Source organism: Bufo gargarizans, chromosome 1, assembly GCF_014858855.1.
Source record: "Bufo gargarizans isolate SCDJY-AF-19 chromosome 1, ASM1485885v1, whole genome shotgun sequence".
NCBI lineage: Eukaryota > Metazoa > Chordata > Amphibia > Anura > Bufonidae > Bufo > Bufo gargarizans.
Genome location: NC_058080.1, coordinates 52,923,274 through 52,948,349, shown reverse-complemented (window position 1 = coordinate 52,948,349; position 25,076 = coordinate 52,923,274).

Below are 25,076 nucleotides of genomic sequence, written 5' to 3'. Positions count from 1 at the left end.
GCCTGTATAGTGTGGGGGGCTATACTGCTGTATTGTATACTGTGGGGGTCTGTATACTGTATACTGTGGGTGCGGTATAGTGTGGAGGGCTATACTGCTGTACTGTATAGTGTGGGGGTCTGTATCGTGTATAGATTAGGGTGCTGTATACGGTGAGGTGTTGTATACTGTGGGGTGCTGTATGCTGTGGGTTGCTATACTGCTCTACTATATACTATGGGGTACTGTATAGTGTGGGGTGCTATACTGCATACTGTGTGGTGCTGTATACAATAGGGTGCTATACTGCATACTGTGGGGTGCTGGGGTCCACTGTGACACTAGGGTGAGCCGAGCCCTGGTCTCCTTCCTGCAGAGCGGTGCCCACTTCCAGCCTGAGCCCAGCTGCCCAGAGCACTGATCCTGAGCCGCTGGAGTCTTCAGAACTGGAAGTATTTACAGTCATTCACTGGACTCTACCAGATGTGTGGATTTTTTGTGTGTGTGTTGTGGTGGAGGGCGCGATTGCATGCTAAGGTGTCGATCCAGGTGTCCCAAGTAAATTTTTCCCCAGGGTCCAATCAATATTAAAGACGGCCCTGCCCAGGATATGGTGTCTCTCTACATGTATGCGGACCACTGTTTGTTGTAGGCTACCATTTTGAGCTTTTTCATCTCCTGTTTGTCTACTTTGGTTACTTTGTATTTTATCACATCTCCTTTCGACTGTACATGGTTTGTCGACATTCTCGGGCTGGTTGAGTTGTCTAGTTGATCAAATCTGTTTTCCAATACTGTGCTATATGAGCCCTGGGCAAGACTTTTATCTGATATCCAGATTGGTGAGTGTTACAGCAGTAGCTCGAGGCTGCCGTCGCTCTGCTCACCTATACCGATGGCCTGGACTGGCATCCTGCTGTTGGTTTTCTTTGTCCATCTGCACAGGCTGCAACCTGCTTGCTGGCAAGGCCTCTCCTCCTCTGCCTGTATGACCCATGTGCATACTCCCTCCAGCTCTTAAAGGGCCAATTGCTGGCAGTCCGGGGGTACTTCAAGGTACCTTCTCCTCTGGGAAGGTGTCTGAGCAGTAGGTTTTCTGGCCTGCTTGTATCCTGCAGTCTGTTCTGTTATCTGCCCATGTACCAATTTTCTGCCTACTTACTGGATTCTGACTTTCTGCTACCTGACCTGACCTATGTCTGATCTCCACATACACTCTTCTCTGCCTGCCTGACCTCAGACTATTTACTGTATAGCATGTACTCTGCCTGCTCTGACTTTGGCCTGTCCCTGACTACGATTTTGCCTAACCCCTCAGTGCTCTGCATCAGTGTCTCTGATCACATGGGGTCAGATGTCAATCACACAGAGACTACTTCAGGAGGTAGCAGCCTGGTGGTTCCCCTACGGCAAAGTCCAGATCCCTGTACAGGGGTTAAAGGCTCCACACCCACTGCAGTAACAGTGAGCAGTTACCAATATAGCCTATATCCATTACACTGACTATCTATTTGTTTTAATTTGAGTTTTGTAAGGCCTTGTTTTACCTGCAGAAGTTCTGTAGCGCTAATGAACACTTGCTACCAGATTCCTCCAAAGATTATAGGCGATTGCTGGGGCCCTAACAGCCGGATCATATTCTGCGATCTGTGATCATATTATCATTGAGGAATCCAGCTAGCAAAAAAGAAAAATGAGATTGTTCAAAGAGGAGAGTGGCTTACACTTACCCCAATTCTGTAGATCCTATCGAATAAGAATTATTTGACAGCTATTACCAAATCAGCATTTACAGATCTGAATTATAGCTTTTATAGTGCTGCATATCATATGCAATACCATAGACCTGTCATATGTATTTTATCGCTTTCCTTTCACTGTTACTCAAATGGATCTTTTGTTATATGGGAAGGCAACATCTCAAGAATTTTAGTCAATGAAGTAAAAGACAAGCGTGAAATTGGTGTCCCTGTCAAAACCAAGCAAATGATGTGGAATAAGTGTTTTATATGAGTCAATACAGCAATTCTCCTGAGCCTGGCTGCTCAAATACTCATGTTTAGGAAAAGTCACTGAAATACTGTAGACATAGATATAACTAAGCCCTATTGCTGTTTGCACATCTCACATTGACCTTTCCTTACATTTTAGACATTTTGGAATTAACCACTTATGTATCATCAAGTTTTTATCTTGAGTATATTTGAAAATAATTTTTGGTATATTTTTTTTTATTTTTCATGTCACTATATTTAAAGAGGATTTTTCACCGCTCCTGACATTCCTGTATTAATCGCTTCATGCCTTCCCCATGTAATAGCCATTCTGGAACCTATTCTAGGTTGTGCCATTTCTTTTATTATTTCTACTAGAAGTTATGAATAAATTGCTATTAGCCTTCAGTAATAGCGTTGAGCGCGAATATTTGAATAGCAAATTTTAATTGCAAATATCGGCACTTCGAGAATTCACAAATATTTAGAATATAGCGCTATATATTCGTAAATTCAAATATATATTTTTTTTTTCCACAGTACACATGATCCCTCCCTGCTTTTGGCTTGTGGGCCAATGAGAAGGCTGCAAGAGCTTAGCAACTTCCCTAGCAACCAATAGGAAAGTTGCCTACCCCTTACTATATAAGAACCTCCCCAGCAGCCATTTTGTGCTGTGTCATGCAGCTGTGAGAGAGAGAGGAGTGCGATCTTTGTGCTGTGCTGAATTTCTGTGACTTCTGATACCTCTTATATACAGATAGTGTGAGATAGTGTAGGTTAGTGAGTGAATAGTGTAGCTGATAGGGTCCAGTGCAGGGTGTAGTGTACGTTAGATAGAGATATAGTATAGTGTAGGCTTTTGCTGTCTGTTTCGTCTGTGAAAAACAAAAAAAGTTTGTTTCTGTGTTTTATTGTTTTAGGGTTTCGTGTGGGTAGTGATTAGTGTCAGCGTCTTTTGTCTTTGAAAAAAAAAAAGTATTTTTCTGTGTTTTAAAGTTAGTGTTTTAGGGTTTTGTGTGTGTTTTGATTAGTGTCAGTGTCCTTTGTCTGTAAGAAAAAAATAGTACTTTTCTGTGTTTTAGGGTTAGTGTTATTTGTCTATAAAGAAAAAAAGAAAAAGTATTTTTCTGTGTTTAAGGGTTAGTGTTTTAGGGTTTCGTGTGGATAGTGATTAGTGTCACCTACCTCTGGGGTCTGTTCATACTGGTATCAGTCAGGGCTTTGATGAGGGTTTTCACTAGGAGGTTTCCATCTTCCTTCCCTAGTTTTCAGGCCTTATTTCTTTTTCCCTTTCCCTCCTATGTTCAGTGTTGGGGGTTTCCCTCACACATTAGAGCGTGACACTAGGTTCTTTGTGCCGCAATCTGTGACTTTTACCCATTCACGCCAGGTCTAAAAAAGTGGACGTGGCGTGGGCAGGGAAGGGGGCGGACCGGTAGGCCCATCTCAGTCAGTATTTTTCTATGTCTGTCTGGAAAATGTAAGACAGCAAGGGAGCTGGCATAGATTTAGAAGCGGCTGTGGATCCACTGAAGTTATGTAGAGGCCGGCGCCTCTACATAACTTCGGCAGATCCACCGCCAGCGCAGGGCTTTATTAATACTCCCTTTGTGTTCTGTAAAGATCACTTCTCAGTAGTCATCTCATTATCACCACAGGCAGAATTACAATATAGAAAATACTTACATATAGATGGCACAGGATTTACCATTCACAATGGGTGATGTCACAGCTTATATACTCCCCCTCCCTGCACATTGACCTCTGAACAGAGATGTCGCGAACATAAAAATTTCCGTTCGCGAGCGGCGAACGTGAATTTCTGCAAATGTTCGTGAACGGGCGAACCGCCATTGACTTCAATAGGCAGGCGAATTTTAAAACCCACAGGGACTCTTTCTAGCCACAGTAGTGATGGAAAAGTTGTTTCAAGGGGACTAACACCTGGACTGTGGCATGCCGGAGGGGGATCCATGGCAAAACTCCCATGGAAAATTACATAGTTGACGCAGAGTTGGATTTTAATCCATAAAGAGCATAAATCACCTAACAATCCTAAATTTTTTTGAACAACGTGGTTTAAAACATCCAGTGTGTATATATGATCAGGTATGATGTTGTATCGATCATGTAGTGTAAGGGTTACGCCCGCTTCACAGACATTGACAGACCAAACTCCCCTTTTAATGCACCGCAAACAGTCCATTTGCCCAACAGCAAACTTCCCATTTGCACAAGGTTGGATACCAAGCTAGCCATCTCCCGTTGATGTCATTGAAGGTTTCTTCCTCCACCCTGTCACATACAACACCAAGGGTCCCGGAAAGGTGAATTGAATAGATTTTTCGAATGGGGAGATGGTTAAAAAAATTGCTGGCTCCCTCCCCTTTGTTTGAATCCACGGTCACTGCGTCTGCGCCGTGCAATTTACTGTCACACCCGATATGAGTGGTATTTTCTGCAGTACTATTCTCATCAGTTTAATCCCTGTTACGTGACTTCCCCAATCTGGGGTCCATTTATTAAATAGATTTTTCGAACGGGGAGATGGTTAAAAAAAACGCGGGCTCCCTCCCCTTTGTTTGAATCCACGCCACGGTCACTGCATCTGCGCCGTGCAATTTACTGTCACACCCGATATGAGTGCTATTTTCTGTAGTACTATTGTCATCAGTTTAATCCCTATTACGTCCCCCTTGATTAATCATTGTCGAATTAACGACATCCTGAAATAATTTTGTTCTGAGCTCTGTACTTGCTTTGTATTGGAATTGATGGGGATTTTTTAAATTGTCTGCATTATTTCTAATAAAAAAATCATAATAAAGTCTCTTAATAGTTTATTTTATATATTAAAAACCCATACAACAAAAAAAAAGAAAAATAATGTTTTTTCTATGAAAAATTATCCAGCCGATCGCTTTTGGTCTGATCATAATGAAGCAACGGCCTTATCATCTGGGGTGTGGCAACATTGCCAACACACTCATAGAGGTGATGATCGCTTCATTGTGATACGCAAGCCCCTTCACCACAACAAGGTACCGATCACGAAGGGGAATTGACACTTGTATGTGCCTTTTTTTTGTTTTATTTTTGCAGCCACAGTGCAGCACTAGAGGCCAGAAAAATTAGGCATGTGCACATGCCTGTAAAATTAGGTATTGTTGCTGTAAAATTAGGTATTGTTGCTGTAGCAGCGGCCAGAAAAATTGATGTTTTCCAGGCAGAAAGGTGACTAAAACATTGCGGCTTGAACCCTAGTTGGTGGCGGAGAATTCACGAAAATCATCCGGTATGCAGACATTAAATACAGTAGCGTGGGGACCATTTTGAGGCCAAGGCATGTCATCAGGCCTTTTGTTAGTCAAACGTATTCCCCACTGTCAGTCCCTTCGGGATCCATGCCTCATTCATCTTAATGAAGGTGAGGTAATCAACACTTTTTTGACCGAGGCGACTTCTTTTGTCAGTGACAATGCCTCCTGCTGCACTGAAGGTCCTTTCTGACAGGGCAATTGAAGCGGGGCAGGCCAGAAGTTCTATCGCAAACTGGGATAGCTCAGGCCACAGGTCAAGCCTGCACACCCAGTAGTCAAGGGGTTCATCGCTCCTCAGAGTGTCGATATCTGCAGTTAAGGTGAGGTAGTCTGCTACCTGTTGGTCGAGTCGTTCTCTAAGGCTGGATCCCGAAGGGCTGTGGCGATGTGTAGGACTGAAAAAGCTCTGCATGTCCTCCATCAACAACACATCTGTAAAGCGTCCTGTCCTTGCCGCCGTGGTCGTGGTAGGAGGAGGATTACTTTCCCCTCTTCCCCTGTTAGATTCCCGTTGTGCTGTGACATCCCCCTTATAAGCTGTGTAAAGCATATTTTTTTGTTTGGTTTTGAACTGCTGCATCCTTTCTGACTTCCGGTAATTTGGTAACATTTCTGCCACTTTCTGCTTATACTGGGGGTCTAGTAGCGTGGCCACCCAGTACAGGTCGTTCTCCTTCATCCTTTTTATATGAGGGTCCCTCAACAGACATGACAGCATGAAAGACCCCATTTGCACAAGGTTGGATGCCGAGCTACTCATTTCCCGTTCCTCCTCCTCACTGATGTCATTGACGGTCTGTTCTTCCCCCCAGCCACGTACAACACCACGGGTCCCAGATAGGTAACAACAACGAGCACCCTGGGATGCCTGCTGTGGTTGGTCTTCCTCCTCCTCAAAGCCACATTCCTCCTCTGACTCCTCTTCCTCATACTCCTCTTGCAGCGTTGCCGCAGGTCCGGCAAGCGATGATGACAAGGCTGTTTCTGGTGGTGATGGTGACCACAACTCTTCCTCTTCACGCTCATCTACAGCCTGATCCAGCACTCTTCGCAGGGCACGCTCCAGGAAGAAAACAAATGGGATGAGGTCTCTGATGGTGCCTTCAGTGCGACTGACTAGGTTTGTCATCTCCTCAAAAGGACGCATGAGCCTACAGGCATTGCGCATGAGCGTCCAGTAACGTGGCAAAAAAATTCCCAGCTCCGCAGAGGCTTTCCTAGCACCCCGGTCATACAAATACTCGTTGACGGCTTTTTCTTGTTGGAGCAGGCGGTCGAACATTAGGAGTGTTGAATTCCAACGTGTCGGGCTGTCGCAAATCAAGCGCCTCACTGGCATGTTGTTTCGGTGCTGAATGTCTGAAAAGTGTGCCATGGCCGTGTAGGAACGTCTGAAATGGCCACACACCTTCCTGGCCTGCTTGAGGACGTCCTGTAAGCCTGAGTACTTAGACACAAAGCGTTGTACGATGAGATTCAACACATGTGCCATGCATGGCACATGTGACAACTTGCCCAAATTCAATTCCGCCAACAAATTGCTTCCATTGTCACACACCACTTTGCCGATCTCCAGTTGGTGCGGGGTCAGCCACTGATCCACCTGTGCGTTCAGGGCGGACAGGAGTGCTGGTCCGGTGTGGCTCTCTGCTTTCAGGCAAGTCAACCGCAAGACAGCGTGACACTGTCGTATCCGGGATGTGGAATAGCCCCTGGGGAGCTGGGGTGATTCAGTTGATGGGCAGCCAGACGCCGCAGCAGAAGAGGACTCAGCCGAGGAGGTTATGGAAGAGGATGGAGTAGGAGGAGTAGAGGAGGTGGCAGTAGGCCTGCCTGCAAGTCGTGGCAGTGTCACCAACTCCGCTGCAGAGCCACGCATTCCATGCTTGGCAGCCGTCAGCAGGTTGACCCAATGCGCAGTGTAGGTGATATACCTGCCCTGACCGTGCTTTGCAGACCAGGTATCAGTGGTCAGATGGACCCTTGCCCCAACACTGTATGGCAGAGATGCCATGACTTCATTTTCAATCACTGAGTAGAGGTTTGGGATTGCCTTATTTGAAAAATTTTTCGTCCTGGTACCTTCCACTGTGGTGTCCCAATAGCAACAAATTTTTTTAAGGCCTCAGACTCCACCAGCTGGTATGGTAAAAGCTGGCGGGCTAAGAGTTCCGTCAAGCCAGCTGTCAGACGCCGGGCAAGGGGGTGACTCTGTGACATTGGCTTCTTACACTCAAACATTTCCTTTACAGACACCTGACTGTGGGCAGATGAGATGGAACTGCTGAAGGTGAGAGGCGGAGTGGCGGGTGGTTGAGAGGGGGCAAGGAGGACAGCAGTGGTTGACGTGGCTGAAGATGCTGGACCAGGAGGAGGATGGTGGCTTTGAGCTTGTGTGCTGCTTGTACTCATCATCATGTGTTGATCCCATAGGCGTTTGTGATGTGCGATCATGTGCCTTCGCAAAGCAGTTGTACCTAGGTGGGTGTTGGATTTCCCACGACTCAGTTTCTTTTGGCACAGGTTGCAAATGGCATCGCTGTTGTCAGAGGCAGACACACAAAAAAATGCCACGCTGCTGAGCTTTGCAATGACGGCATTCTGGTGGTGGCAACAGCATGCGTTGATTGGCGTGCTGTCTGGCTGACCCCGGGTGCCGATGCATGTGTAGTGTCCCACTAGGTAAAGGTGGGCACTGCACAGGTTAATGTGTTGCATTGCATTAAATGTCATGTACTTGTTTTCCCTGTATTATCTGGGTGTCAGGCCTGTCAGGGTGTAGTTTAGCCTCCCAGACGTTAGAGGGAGCTGGGGAGCCCTAGTTATATATAGAAAGGCCCAGACAGGGAAGAGTTAGTTCATTCCAGGGGACTAGAGGAGTCACTTCGTCCACCTGAAGCTCCTGAGGCTAGGATTAGCTCAGTAGAGACACCCCAGTTGCAGGACCCAACCTCCTGGGAGAAACCCACAGTCATCCACTTTACAAGAGGGGGCGATCCAGGGTAAGCTAAGTGACCCTGATGGGCAGATGAAACTAGAAAGTGCAGCAAGAATCTAATACCTGAGGAAGATAGTAACCAAGGATTTAAGCCACCCTTTAGGCATCCGGGCCTTGGGAGATAAAGCCAGAACAGGAGTTCTAGAAAGGACAGTGTACCTTGATTCTGAGGAAAGGTACAACCTGCTGCTGAGTGCTTGTGAAGTTTACCCTCTGCGTATCTTGCATAAATATTGCCTGCCATTTTGTGGAACTGTGATTGAAAGACTGTACTACTACCTGCTGTACAAAGTTGGATTGTTCAGTAAAGTTACGTTTAGTTCACTATTCTACTTGTGCACCTCCATCATTCCAACTACCAACCGGCGTGCCACCGTCCAAAGGCACTGGCGTCACGAATACAACAGGCGTAACGCTATATGTAATAGAAGCATATCTAAATACGTGTACTAATTCCTTTCTTTTTCCTATTTTCACAGACCAAATGACCATTATAGTCGTACCCTACAGGTAGTATACCATCATACATAGAGCCAATACTAGTAGTATTAGTAGTACTAGCGTCTTTTTATATAGGTTTCCATTATAGAGTTCCATGTAGCATATTATCCATCTAGCTGATAATACTTTACAAAATATATGATTCATCTAGCTTTTGATCTATCTCTACATTGATCCTATATCGCAGTGACTCTAGAACTATGTAAAGCGCCTGCGCAGCAGACCCTGATCTCCGCACACTCCATGCCCGATACTAAGCTCCATTGCGCATGCGCGAGTGACGTAGCGGTCCTCGCGAGACTACGACATCCACCGCTTGCGCATATCTATGCGCATGCGCATAATCATCCGGGATCTCCATATAAACCCGGAAGTCGCGCTTTGCCCACGAGTCCTCCCGATGCTCCCAGATCTACCGCACTAAGGTTTGTTTACAGCGCTCCCAATTACCACCGCTATATTCTGTGCATAATCTATGCCTGCTCTGATATTTTTGCGCACAAATCTTCTATCACTAGTACTCGCTTTTTTTACTACTTATCCTTCTTAACCATGAGACATCACCCCCTATAGGTCTGCTATATTGTACAATTATCTTACTCTATGTATACTAGGATTAGGATTTTTAACCCTACAACTGCAATTCCTAAGAATTACATTCTATGTGAGATGGTGCCGGAATACTATTAAGAGATGGTGCATTATATTATATTACATTGACAGTGCTGATACTTTTATAAATACATATAGCAAACTTGTCCAAATTGATTTAATGACTTGATTATATTACACCATCTCTTTGGTCCGCTGGCATTATCTCTACCCTTTACTTTATACCTTATACCTCTACGTATATATACTTCTCATGTTAATTACCATTTACTAATGACCGTTTATATGAATATGGTCTCCCATTTGTTCTAGTCTCAATATGAAGATAATGATCTTGGAATCACGTGTCATCCTCTTTTTTTGCCATGGTCTTCTCAGCTGCTCCATATACGACACCTAGATTATATGATTATATGTTAATTGACTTATGTATATGTATATGCTCGACATCCGCTTACCGTCTTGTTTATCTACCTTGTCAATTTACTATTTTTCCCATCCTTGTTATGCAATATGTCCCTACTTATGATGTACCGAAATACTAAATTATGATGTACTTCCTCTAGGCCGTGAACAAGGTCCTGCTGGACCGAAACAATATTGTTGGCCATTTGCACTATAAATGATCCTACCTGGGATGGACAATTAATAAATGAATTAATTTTTGATAACCTTATTTTGAGTGCCGTGGTCTATATATATTCCACGAATACAACAGGGACCTTGCCCCAGGCACTCAAAATACCCGTAACATCCAGGGCACCTCATCCACCATCAGGCCTGGTCCCTATATACAGAGTGTGCCCCAGAGGAACCGTGTCTACCTCTCCTTCACTGCCACGCGCCTGCCCAGGGTTCTCCAATACAGTGAGTACCCTCGATTGCCCATAACCGTGACCTCACTTCGTCTATACCCTGCAGGTCTGGCGTGTTGCATAAATTGGCGTCACGAACAGGATACGAATATTCCTGCGCCATTGTGTGCTGAAAATTGTCTTAAAGTGACATGCCCCAATTGTTTTATTGAAAATTGCTGGGCCAAAGTGAACTGTAATAATTGCGATGTGAAGATTGTGCTATATGGACTGTTTCCTGCTTATTTGAGTCACCGCTTGCTGTCAGTGAATAGACAGCCATATTGCCCATTTAACCTGATTGGATTACAAGTGCGCCTCGTGGAGCTGTTTGGCGCGAAAAAGAGGACTTTGGCGCGAAAAGAATCAGACGGAGCCATCGCCCAGCCAACCAGGAAGAAGAACCCCGCCTACCTGAGTCCCGGAGCTACGAGAGGCCGCGCCTACCTGCTGACGCGGTACGCAGGACGTCCGACACCCGTAGCTGCGCATCTCACGAGACTTGGAGCGAGCACCACCGGAGTAAGTACCGACTTCAAAAACTTTTGCCGGATTCTCCGCTTACCTTACCGAGAGCTTCCCGACCCCTGCCAGGGCACCGGAGGGACCCCCGCTAGTCACCAACGACTTGTCTAAAAAAAAAAAAAAAAGTTACTGCCATAGCCGCTCCGGTCCGCTCCGCTACATTTAAAGGGCCATACCCACCTATGGGAGGGAATCGCACAGGCAGCACCAGTCGTGTCCGCTGAAGTACCCGCAGCCGACTCTGGGGCCCCTGCGGCACCGCCAAGCCTGATGCCGCTAACCATGCCGTACTATTTCGGGGCCCCCTGGTTCCCACGTTATTCAGGGGAAGCCCACAAGTTAAAAGACTTTAGGGAACAGATACTGGCTCTGTTCCGGCTTTATCCCATCAATGCTGAACAGCAAATGGAGATCCTCTTAGCTCAGTTAGAAGGGGCCGCCCGCAGGGAAGTAATGTCATGGCCCCGTTCTGAGAAAAATAGCCTGGAACAGATCTTTGAACGTTTGGGCACCACGTTTGAAGCCAGAACGGTGTCAGAAGTTAAAATGCGTTTCTTCAGCAGAAAGCAGCAGCCTGGAGAGTCACTCCGTGATTTTGCCCTGTCCTTACAGGAGACGCTGAGAGCTGTAGTCCAAGTGGATCCTAAAGAAGCTGAGGACCAGGACCGGACTCTTAGAGAGCAATTCATTGCAGGCATAAGTACTGAACATTTTAAGGGCCAGCTACGGTAGTTGTCAGCTCAACACCCTCACTGTACATTCTTGGATTTTAAAGAATTGGCCATCAGCATACTAGGCCAGAACCCTGCTCCAGGGCCAGCAACCTTCCCTGAACCCCAGGCTTGTCAGCCAAAGACTGTTAATGTGGGGACTGCAGGAGACGGTCAAGCCACCCAAGCTCCAGTCACGGATGTAGTGGCAGCACTAATGGAGCAAGTGAACTACCTTACTCTAAGTCTAGAGAAGGTGTGCAAGAAGATAGAGGAGTGGGAGAGACCATTGTTACTAGAAGATGAAAGTCCTTTTCCTCCAAGGCTCCCACCTGCTTATGGCGATGTGTATCCAAAAGAGCCTGATGGGCGACCGAAGTACCGGCCCAGAAGTAGAAAACAGCCTGTCTGCCATCACTGCAAGAAATATGGACATACTGAATCCATGTGCTGGCAGTTAAACGAGTAACCCCTGAGGCAGAGGACCGCCCCTCGGGAGGTAGAACAGTAGGTCCAAAGGATCCAAACTGGATGCCTAAGTATGTCGGATCCCGTCCGAAAATTACTATATGTATCAACGGGATACCCTTTGAAGCCCTGTTGGACACTGGGTCACAGGTCACCACCATTCAACGGCCTGCCTTTGACAAGTTCTGGGATCCAAGTCTCCTCACCCAGCCACCAGAGTCCTGGCTAGATATTATCGCTAGCAACGGTAAGCCAGTGAAAGTGCATGGGTATTGGGAGCCTACTCTTCAGGTGGGAGAAGCCACCCTGCCACAGCAAGGCGTGATTGTGGTACAAGCCGGAGGTAAAGGAGGACACCCTGTGATCTTAGGGACTAATGTTCTTAAAAATTGTTACTCCGAAGTGCTTGAAGCATTGAATCAAACCATATCGTCCGCCTCACCTGCTTCCAGAAGAGTTATTCAGAAAACTATTAGTGTGCTGTGCGCTCAACAAAGGTTCGCCAACAAGAAAGGAGAGATTTGCACTGTCCGGATCCGGGATAACCGGCCGGTGATTTTGCCTCCAAATTCCCAGATCATACTGTGGTGCCGTGCTGTATTAGGGATCCAGGGCCAGGACTATCAGGCCCTAGTGGAACCTATTCCTATTAAGGATCATCCTTTCGTACGGACAGCCAAGAGCATGGTGACCGTGTCTCAAGGTAAAGTGCCTGTTCATTTAATCAACTTTGGTGATCATCCCGTTACCCTCTTTAAACACTGCCCCGTTGCTCAGCTTTTACAGGTGTCTTTCCAGGATGTGATCCGCCTGCCTGCCGCGGAGGCATTCCAGACCGCGCAGGACAGCAGCCCCCCTACGGCATCCTGGTGGAAAGAGCTACATGTGGGGGACGAATCCACCCCAAAGGAGCAAATAGAGGGAGTCCTGAAGCTGGTGAAGGAGCACCACCAGGCTTTCAGCAAACACTCCACGGACTATGGAGAGGTCAGTGTAATCCAACACACCATACCCACTGGCTCTCACCCTCCTATTAAGGAGAGGCACAGACCCATACCACCTACTACCTATCAGTCTGTGAAAGAGATGATACAAGAGATGAAAGACTCTAATATAATTCGGGACAGCCATAGTCCCTGGGCTGCGCCCCTAGTACTTGTTCGAAAAAAAGATGGCAGCATAAGGTTCTGCGTGGATTACAGGAAAATTAATCAAATCACCCACAAAGATGCATATCCATTGCCACGCATTGAGGAGTCCTTGACTGCCCTGGGGTCATCAGCCTATTTCTCCACCTTGGACTTAACCAGTGGGTACTGGCAGGTACCCATGGCCCCAGAAGATCGAGAAAAGACTGCTTTCACTACACCTATGGGCCTGTTTGAATTTAATTATATGCCATTTGGACTGTGTAATGCTCCAGGAACGTTCCAGAGGCTGATGGAACGTTGTTTAGGCTATAGGAATTTTGAGACGGTGCTATTATATCTGGATGACGTCATTATATACTCCAAGACGTATGAGGACCGTCTAAAGCACCTGGGTGAGGTGTTTCAAGTTCTTACTAAATATGGCCTCAAAATCAAGCCATCCAAGTGCCACCTGCTGAAACCAGCCGTCAAATATCTCGGGCACATTGTCAGTGCCGAAGGAGTACAGCCTGATCCTGACAAACTTGCTGCTGTCCGTAACTGGCCTACTCCTACGACCGTGAAGGAGGTGAGAAGCTTTCTCAGTTTTGCAGGGTATTATAGGCGATTCATCCCGCATTTCGCACAAATTGCGGATCCCATCCAGGAACTCTTGAGGGGGCATCCAAAAAAGAGCCCAAAAACTCCTATTCCTGTTGAGTGGAGTGAAGATCGGGAAATTGCCTTCCAACTCTTAAAGAAGAAGTTGACTGAACCCCCTGTTCTGGGTTACCCAGATTATCAGAAGCCATTCCACCTCTACACAGATGTCAGTAAAAGAGGCCTGGGGGCCGTGTTGGCTCAAGTGCAAGATAACAAAGAAAGGGTAATTGCCTACGCCAGCAGATCCCTGAAGGGAGCTGAGAAGAACGACCAGAATTACAGTTCTTTCAAGCTGGAGTTTCTTGCCTTAGTGCGGGCTGTGACCGAAAAGTTTAAGGACTATCTCGCTGCCACACCGTTTGTTGCCTTCACAGATAATAATCCCCTGGCGCATCTGAATACAGCCAAATTAGGGGCACTGGAGCAAAGATGGGCCTCCCGCCTGGCCAACTATGATTTTACTGTGAAGTACCGGGCAGGCCGCTCCAATGATAACGCTGATGCTCTGTCACGACTCCCCACTACCGAAGCCCCAGATGAACCGAAAGATGCTTGGGAAGAGGTGGAGATGCCAGCGTTTTATAATAAATTTACCCAGCAGGATAATATACGTACTGAAGATTCCCCTGCTGCTGATCCTTCCTCATCAGATGGTCCTGAGTCCAGAGGCGATCAAGAAAGATGGATTAAGCTCCAGTCCGAAAGTAGAGTCCTCGGTGAACTGCTCGACTTCCTTACCAGTGGAAAAGTCCCTGAGAGGATCCGCAGGAAGAGTGCAGACCCAGAGCTAGTGAGACTGTGGAGACATCGCCATCAACTATTCCTTCAAAAGGGCCTGTTGCTCAGAATGAGTCTGGATCCAGTGTCTTATGATAGAGTGTATCAAATCCTCCTGCCACGTCAGGATGCCAGCCTGGTGCTGGATATGTATCACAATCAGTCCGGACACTTCGGTGTGCAAAAGACTGAGGCCACCATTCGCAGAAGATTCTATTGGATCGGGATGAGAGAAGATATTGAGAAATGGTGCCGAGAATGCACTGCCTGTGCTGTGGGGCGGACTGAACGCCATGACCAGAGGGTGCCTCTCCATCCTATTGTAAGTAAGGCTCCTTTAGAACTTGTTGCCATTGATCATGTAAAGTTAGAGCCGAGTCGCTCAGGGTATACATATGCCATGACTATAATTGATCACTTCACCAAGTTTGTCGTAGCAGTGCCTGTGAAAGACATGACAGCCAAGACCACAGCGGAGGCGTTCTGGAAGCATTTCCTGCTGCCCTACGGCTGCCCAGAAAGGATCCTCACCAATCAAGGGTCTGCGTTTGAGTCACAGCTGTTTCATGAGTTGTGCCTGCTACACAACTGCCAGAAGGTCCGGACCACCGCTTATCATCCGCAAGGTAACGGACTCTGTGAGAAAATGAATAAGACTCTCATTGAAATGCTGAGAGCAGTACCCCCTGAGACGAGGGGAGATTGGCCTACTCTGTTGCCGCAGCTTATGTACACTTACAACAACACCATCCATTGTTCCACCGGTTACACCCCGTTCTATTTGATGTTCGGCCGACAAGGGAGATTGCCTGCGGATCACTCCCTAGGGGTACAGGTGCCGGATGAGATCAACCCACTGCCCAAGACTGATTGGGTAGTGGAGCACCAAAGGCATCTTCTTAATGCTAAGGAGATTGTCCAGGAACGGATGGAGATTGTTCGAGAAAGACTTTGACCAGACTGCCCATGCGGGACCCCTGGCTCTGGGAGACAAGGTATGGTTGAAAAACAACCACCGGACCAGCAAGTTGGACAGCAAATGGGAAAGGATTCCCTACCTTATTACTGCCATACCCAATGCTGCGGCCCACATTTACCAGGTATCCAGGGAAGGAAAAGGTCCCCAAGTTGTTCACAGGAACCGCCTCAAGCCCTGTATAGAAGGAGAACCAGCGGCGGAGGAGATGGAGCCTGAGCCTACTGAGGAAGAGTTACCGGCTCCACCTATGGACCCTATGCAGGCTGTGGAGAACTTAATCCATGATAAAGAGCCGCTCCACTGGGCCCTCACGCCTTGGTTGAATTTATTGGTTCCTGCTCCTGTTCCTGTTAGCCCTCAGCCTCCTGAAGAAGCTCCAGAGGCAATGGGCTCCTCTGACATTCCTGAAGCCAGGCAGGAAGAATCCCTGCCAGTAAGGAGGTCTACCCGTTCTACCAGGGGGCATCGACCTGTGAGGTTTGTGGACTACATTATGGGCCCAGGTAGCCCCTCACGGGAAACCCCTGTTTAACCGTTGCAAGCCTGGGTACGGACTCATGTTGTTCTTTGAGCCTCCAAGGACTTATGTTTATTTACTTTTATACGGACTATCCTGGTTTATTGATACGCTGTGCCAGGTCAGCGCCCCTGTTCCCTCACATTATCCTGAGAGAAGAGAACGACGCCCCTTGTCATCACTCCCTTCAGTGCATTTATTAACTGTTATATTGTTAATGTGGTGAATATTGTATATGCACTTTCTCTGCTGTCTTTCAGGTTGCCGCTTCCAGATGGGCGGACCCTCCATGTTGCGCCGAGGACAGGCAACGTTATATTGTGGGGGTATGTAGTGTCCCACTAGGTAAAGGTGGGCACTGCACAGGTTAATGTGTTGCATTGCATTAAATGTCATGTACTTGTTTTCCCTGTATTATCTGGGTGTCAGGCCTGTCAGGGTGTAGTTTAGCCTCCCAGACGTTAGAGGGAGCTGGGGAGCCCTAGTTATATATAGAAAGGCCCAGACAGGGAAGAGTTAGTTCATTCCAGGGGACTAGAGGAGTCACTTCGTCCACCTGAAGCTCCTGAGGCTAGGATTAGCTGAGTAGAGACACCCCAGTTGCAGGACCCAACCTCCTGGGAGAAACCCACAGTCATCCACTTTACAAGAGGGGGCGATCCAGGGTAAGCTAAGTGACCCTGATGGGCAGATGAAACTAGAAAGTGCAGCAAGAATCTAATACCTGAGGAAGATAGTAACCAAGGATTTAAGCCACCCTTTAGGCATCCGGGCCTTGGGAGATAAAGCCAGAGCAGGAGTTCTAGAAAGGACAGTGTACCTTGATTCTGAGGAAAGGTACAACCTGCTGCTGAGTGCTTGTGAAGTTTACCCTCTGCGTATCTTGCATAAATATTGCCTGCCATTTTGTGAATAAGCCTACTTGTGGAACTGTGATTGAAAGACTGTACTACTACCTGCTGTACAAAGTTGGATTGTTCAGTAAAGTTACGTTTGGTTCACTATTCTACTTGTGCACCTCCATCATTCCAACTACCAACCGGCGTGCCACCGTCCAAAGGCACTGGCGTCATGAATACAACAGGGACCTTGCCCCAGGCACTCAAAATACCCGTAACATCCAGGGCACCTCATCCACCATCAGGCCTGGTCCCTATATACAGAGTGTGCCCCAGAGCAACCGTGTCTACCTCTCCTTCACTGCCACGCACCTGCCCAGGGTTCTCCAATACAGTGAGTACCCTCGATTGCCCATAACCGTGACCTCACTTCGTCTATACCCTGCAGGTCTGGCGTGTTGCACATGCTGTCTGACTGTGCCACTAGCTTCTTGCGACGACCTCCCCCTGCTTCCAACTCGTCTCCTCCCTCTCTCTATCTCCCCTTCTGAACTTTCCCCCTCTTCTTCTTCTCTTCGAGCAGGCACCCACGTGGCATCCACGGACACATCGTCATCATCAACCGCTTCACTTGTATCTGACACCTCAGCAAAGAAAGCAGCAGCTGGTACAACATCATCATCATCATCACACTGTACGTCCATGTGTGTAATGCTGCCTGACTAAGACATATCCCTGTTATCTACATCCTCTGGCAATAATGGTTGCACATCACTAATTTCATCCAAATGATGTGTAAATAACTCCTCTGAGGGATCAAGTGAAGCGGCTGTGGTAGCTGTGGTGGTAGTGGTGGTGGTCGCGGCGGGCGGGAGAGTGGTGACAAAAGCTGAGCTGGAGGAGGATGGTGGATCAAGGTTCTTAGCGGAAGCTGTTGAAGATTGGGTGTCCTGTGTAAGCCAGTCAACTATTTTCTCAGAATTTTTGGGGTTCAGGGTACGTGGCCTCTGAACACTGGGCATTATTCCAGGGCCAGTGAAAATCACAGCACCACGACCACGACGGCCCCTGCAGGGTGGCCTGCCTATGCCTGACATTTTTTTTTAGATAAGTGGTTTATGCGTGCAAGGTACTGTGCCACCCTATATAAGTTGTGGGCAGTGGGCACAGTACAGTCTGTGTGGGCCTGACACACACGGGCTTGCAATTAGCAAAAGTGATAATATCCCAGAATTTTTTTTAAAAGTTTTTTTTTTATCTGAAAGGTATTTGACTGAATGAAACCCTGTAACGGTATGAGTGGAGGCCTAGCCAGTGGCCACAATACAGTCTGTGTGGGCCTGACACACACGGCCTTGCAATTTGCAAATGTGATTATATCACAGAAAATTTTTTAATAGAATTTTTTTTATCTGCAAGGTATTTGAGTGAATGACACCCTGTAACGGTATGAGTGGAGGCCTAGCCACTATACAGTCTGTGTGGGCCTGACACACAGGGGCTTGCAAATGTGATTATGTCACAGAAAAATATTAAATAGATTTTTTTTTTATCTGCAAGGTATTTTCTGTCACACCCTGTATGAATGGTGTGCACACAGTACTGTATGTGACTGAGCCTGCAGCCTCTCACACACGGGCAGCCAGGCAACTGCAATATATATATATATATATATATATATATATATAAAAATTAAAAAAAAGCAGACTGATGTACCAGCCCTAAAAAGGGCTTTTTGGGGTGCTGTCAGGACGCTGTCCTTACAGCAGATGAGTCTGTGGACACAGAGCAATGCCCTAGCTAGCGCTTTCCCTATTAGATCAGCAGCAGCAGCACTGTCCCTCCTCTCACTCAGAATACAGCTTCCGAATAAATCTAAAATGGATGCTGTCCTGGAGGTGGGAGGGTCTGCGAGGGAGGGTCTGCTGCTGATTGGCTGGAATGTGTCTGCTGACTGTGAGGTACAGGGTCAAAGTTTACTCAATGATGATGTATAGGGGCGGACCGAACATTGCATATGTTCACCCACAGCGGCGAACGCGAACAAGCTATGTTCGCCGGGAACTATTCGGGACATTACTACCTCTGAACAGGTCACAGAGCATGTCCACAACACCCTCCTATGGAAATCAATGAGTCATCTCCACACTACAGGTACCTATGGTCCTGGAATGCCGTTAGAGAGGTGAAATGTCTGGCTGACCAGGCCCCAAAATTAACTGTTTACTGGGGTGTCGGAAGCCAGACCTGCAATCATTAGATGATTGTCATGGTGGCTTTTATCTAAAAATGGTCATCTCTAATACCTTTAACACAAAACAATGATGTGGTACTTTAAAAAGTGAACGCCAGCAATCACAATGCCAGGGTTCACTACGGGCTATCCTCCCATTCAGCTGAACATAACAATCAGCATTGATCACATTGTAGGAATTAAAAGGGGTTGTTCCACTAAGGGTACTTTCACACTAGCATATTTATTTTCCGGTATTGAGTTCCGTCCTAGCGGCTCAATGATCAGTTTTAGGCCGAATGCACACGGCCATGTTTCACGGCCGTGAGCGGTCCGTGGAACCGCGGCCTGGATTCCTGCTGAGAGCAGGAGCGCACGGCGTCATTGGTTGCTATGACGCCGTGCACTCCCTGCTGCCGCCACAGTACAGTAATACACTGGTGTGCATTCGACCTTATCCTAATGCATTCTGAATGGGGAGCATTTTGTTCAGTATGCATCAGGATGCATCAGTCCCTCTTACGTTTTTTGGCCGGAGAAAATACTGCAGCATGCTGCAGTTTTCTCTCCGGCCACAAATCGTGAACACTTGCCTGAATGCCAGAATGCATTAATGCCCAAGTGTTACGGAAAAACGGATCTGCATGCGCAGACCTTTAAAAATGTGAAAAAGATTAATACTGGATCCGTTTTCCGGATGACAACCGGAAAGACGGATCCGGTATTGCAATGCATTTGTCAGACCGATCTGCATCCAGATCTGTCTGACAAATGCATCCGTTTGCGTCCAGATTGCCGGATCTGCGACAGAACTGCCTACTGGAATCCTCTGCTGCAAGTGTGGAAGTACCCTTAAGAGGTTTTCCAGCACAACAAGAACTGGTGGGACCAGGGTTGGGGTGGGTTAAAATATAAAGGGTTCGATACTCCCCTCCACCATTCCCTGGCCCTTCTGATGGTGCGTGAAAACCACTGCAAGCTCCCGTCTCAACATGCAGGAAATGCCTCAAGATGCTTACTCAGCCTAGCTACCGCCAGTATTTATTGCTCTGAAAAACCCCTCTTAAATATCATATATATATAGTACAGATCATAAAAAACTAAAGATATTTACATGCTATTAAAAAGCAATCCAGTCAACATTTATGACATTTACTTACATGGTATAGCACCACCTGGTGTTGAAAGTGTACCGTACGTCTTTCTGCCCTTCTTGTCAGGAAAGGTACAGAGCCTTTGCAATGTATGGCAGTATAGCTGGGAGGGGAAGCAAGAAGAGACTATATTGTCAGCTGTCAGAGGGGTAAGGAGACTGATTCTGTCCAGAACCCACCTTAGAGACACATGAAAGAAATGACGAAAAGGTATGTTTTATGCTAGAAGCACTGGCATCGAAATGATACAAGAGATGACCCCTTTAAGAGTTTTCTGTGATCCCAATGTTAGTGCTACTCAAGGGTGTATACAACTTCATTCCCTATAGACTTTGCCTTTAAACAATTCACAGAATTATAAACCTATGATGGAAACTAGCGTCTTTACTTTGGCATTATAATTGGAATGCAGGGCTTTGTATCACTACCTCCCTGCAATTAATCACTATTGTTAATAAAATCCACAGGACTTGAAGCCCAGGCCATCGTTCTTATCATGTCCTAATGATTGTTCTTTCCAGTCTGATCAGCCGCATCTCATTAACCCGGGATCTCTCTGACAAGGTATTAATTACACATATTTAAGCTGAAGTGCTGCCACTTCTGTTCTATGGTTACTGCTCGGATCAGGTACTTACAGATTAGTATTTTCTATTACTGTTCTCTTTCATAGACATTGCCTATCCGATAACGGAAATGGGGCGGCCTGGGCTCGAAATATTCCAGTTTTAAAAAGTCCAAAGGTAGGGAGAAGCGGAAATGAAAACCAAAATAGTAATTATGTTAAGGGAGTATTCACACAAACGTTTGATGGCCGTACCCGTGTTGTGGACTGCGAGCCGTAGATTCGCAAAACACGGGTACCGGCCATGTACACCACAAAGGGTGTGGACCCATTGACTTTAATAGGTCTGTGATCCACAAGATGTGACCAAAGATAGGTGCAGAGGCATGGACCCAGAAGCACATGGAACACACAGCATGCCTATCTGTGTGCCTACGGGTCCATGTCTCCATGCTGAAAAAGATAGGACATGTATCTTTGGCTACATCTCGCAAATCACAGACCCATTGAAGTCAATGGGTCTGCACCGCGATGCGAGGTGCACACGACCGGTGCCCATGTTTTTAAATCCGCGGTTGGCAGTGTCTGACTGAAAGCACTTGCAGACACAAGCCAATGATCTAGCTGTATTAAAGGGGTTGTCCAAGTTATTTTTTTGTCCTTTGTATGTTTCTAACTAACTAAGTGTAAGGGGTTTAAGATTAACTTACTTCATCTGGAGTGGCCCCTTTCTCAGATCTTACTGAGGGTCACATGACCAGTGATCTGATGTCAGCTTCTCTCCCTGCTCTGATGATGTCTGGTGCACAAGCCTGGGGAGCAGGTCTGTGTCTGTGCACTAGAGGTTACTGTGCTGGCCACGCCCCCTGCACTGGCCAAGCTGCTGCTGTCTGCCCTGATTAACCCCCTCCTACCATTAGCAGCACAGACTCAGGGCTGGAGGCTTTGCTGATCAGCTGCAGGCAGTGAAGAGACAAATGCTGGGCACAGGAGCTGACAGACTATAGGAGTTCTGCAGAGCATTGCACAAGAACAGGTAGGGGGGAGATCCTGTGTATATGAGTAATGTCATTGTACTGTGCAGCTGGGACTTGTAGTCTTACACATACAACATGCTGCAGAGTGTCCCAGCAGTCAGACATTTCATCAGGGCAGCACTTTTATTCACTCCCCTTGCAGAGTAGGGGGAGGGGCAGTCTTTGTTGACACCCACAAATACTCATGAGGAAAACCTCAGAGATTGTTGTTACTGCATGTAGCAAAGAGCCAGAAGAGAATTAGGGAAATTAATAAATATAATTTTTTTCCCCTAAAACTTGCTTAGATTATTTATACATTGCTCAGATTTCCAGTGCTGTATTATTATAATTTTTTACATAACTCGGACAACCCCTTTAAGGACACTAGGGACAGAATAGGGTGATATAATTGGGTAGATTTTAGGAAACTTGACCAGAGAAAGCTTTAGGGAAAGCTTTGAGGGAGTGAGGGACTGGTCAGCTGACAGCTATCCCTTCATTTCAAAACTCCCTGTAAGAACAAGAAACACATCTTTTGTATATGAACAGACAGCTTTCTACAGTGCATAGGCCTATCGCCAGCACCCGAATAGCATTCTACCGCAATCACTGAGTAATTGTACATATTTTCCATCTAAAAACCATTTCCGTGCATTAGACAAATGGTATTAATCATGTTGCATATTACTGCTAGATAATGGGTAGTTAGCATTGGGTAGGTAGCAAAAGCATTTTACAGCAAATACACCATTATTATACCTGTGCCATTAAACATGTTGCATATTACTACAATATAACGATTAGTAACAGCAAAAGCAATACTGCAATAACGCCTTTTTTATATCCATATTATTGAACGTATACAGTAATTTAAATTCATTTTACTACAAACATTGCATCGTCAGGCGGACATCAAAATGCTGCAAGCAGTGTTTTGGTGTCCGCATCCAGAGCGGAACGGAGGCTGAACGGAGGCAAACTGATGCATTCTGAGCGGATCCTTATCCATTCAGAATGCATTGGGGCTAAACTGATCCGCTCTGAAACAGATCTCACAAGCGGACCCAGAAACGCCAGTGTGAAAGTAGCCTTAGACGATTGTGTTCTGATCAATCACATAAAATTCAGATTAACAAAACATTGAACTTAACGCTGTAATGAAACAAAACATGAATACTTTTGCAAGGCACTATATATATATATATACCCTGTGTACGCAACTTTTAGTGAGCAGATGCCTGTTGCCCACGTGTCTGACCAGGAGGCCCCTCTCTGCCCCCTGCAGAATCATCCACCTCCCACATCTCCACTGCCATAAGCACCAGAAGCCGCAGGTGGCATCATGACAAAGTTGTCTTTCATCAATGTAAAAAAAACATCACTTTTGTAAAAATGAACAAGGCTTGATCCGTGAAGAGTTTCTTGCTCTGTATTGCTTGGCTGCTGCTGCCATTGTGCCACTGTCACTTCCACTGTCTGACAACCATCATGTTTCTTACTATATATCTGCTGCTACTGCCACCGCAGCTGATAATGCCTACTGCTACTTCCCCTACTGCCACTTCCATTACCGCTACACAGCTGACACTACTACTACCCCTAAACAATCGCAAACACATTTACTGAGTTGTCTGTTCCATGCTATGCTGCTACTGCTGCCACTACTATTGAGGCCACATGCCACTATTACCCTTCCTTTTGGACATCCACTCTATATTGCCAATTAAGAGGGAGAATTTTTCCAGGCTCATTCAGAACAAGCCACTGTTTCTTCTAAAGGTGTTGTTTCACTTCATTAAGTACCGATGTAGTAGGGTTAACACTCATGCTTTCTGAGATGTGTTATCACATTTATTAGGTAGAGAAAGTTAATACAAGCACTTACTAATGTTTTGTGATTGTCCATATTTTCTCCATTACTGGCTGGATACATTTTTTCATCACATTATACACTGCTCGTTTCCTTGGTTATGACCATCCTGCAAACCATCAGCGGTGGCCGTGTTTGCAACACTATAGGAAAAAGCCTAGTCTCTCTGGTGCCTGCGACCATGGGACCTTACATAGAGTGGTGCTTTTTTCTATGATGTGCAAGCACGGCCACCGCTGTTGGATTGCAGGGTGGTCATAACCATAGAAATGAGCAGTGTATAATGGGACTGAAAAATAAATCCAGCCAGCAAATGAAGTAATATGGATAATAACAACACATTAGTAAGTGCCTTACTAACTGTCCCCAAATAATACATGTTATTTGTGACACAACCTCTTTAATGTGTACATAAATAGCAACAGCCACTCTGCCCCTATTAATACATAACTTTTGAATGCTTGCTCAGAACAAGCCACTGTTTTTATAAAATTAAATGTGTGTATGTTAGGGTTAGGTATCTGCCCCCATTAATGTATAATTTGTGAATGCTTGATCCCAACAAACCACTATTTTTTGTTCCCATAATATTGTGTATTTAAATGCCATCTGCCCCCGATAAGGGACAATGCTTTCTGATAATGTAAAAGCACAACACATACAACACACAATGGATATTAAATAGGCTGTTAGTTAAAGGCAACCTGTCACCATGAAAATGCAAATTAATCTACAGGCATCATGTTATAGAGCAGGAGAAGCTGAGAAGATTGATATATCGTTTTATGGGAAAATATTAATTATAATTTATATTTCCTTTATTTACCATATTTTTCACTTTATAAGATGCACCCGATGATAAGACGCACCTAAGTTTTTGAGGAGGAAAATAAGAAAAAGAATTTTTTGAACCAAAACGTGTGCTTTTGTTGATTTTTGAACTAATGTTGGTCTGTGGATGACACTGTTATGGGGGGAAACTGTGGATGACACTGTTATGGAGGAGATCTGTGGATGATGCACTGTTATGGGGCATCTGTGGATGATGCATTGTAAGGGGGGATCTGTGAGGGACACTGTTATGGGGATCTGTGGATGACACACTGATATGGGGGAGCTGTGGATGACACTGTTATGGGGGATCTGTGGATTATACTGTTATGGGGGATCTGTGGATGACACACTGATATGGGGGGAGCTGTGGATGACACTGTTATGGGAGGGATCTGTGGATGACACATATATAGCATCTTATGCTGGTCCCCTATGTGTCTTTTTATGTCCCTGTGTAAATCGTGACCCCCATTACACCAGGCCCCACTGACAGCAGACTTCACATGTAAAGTATATTCATGTAATCTTCAAG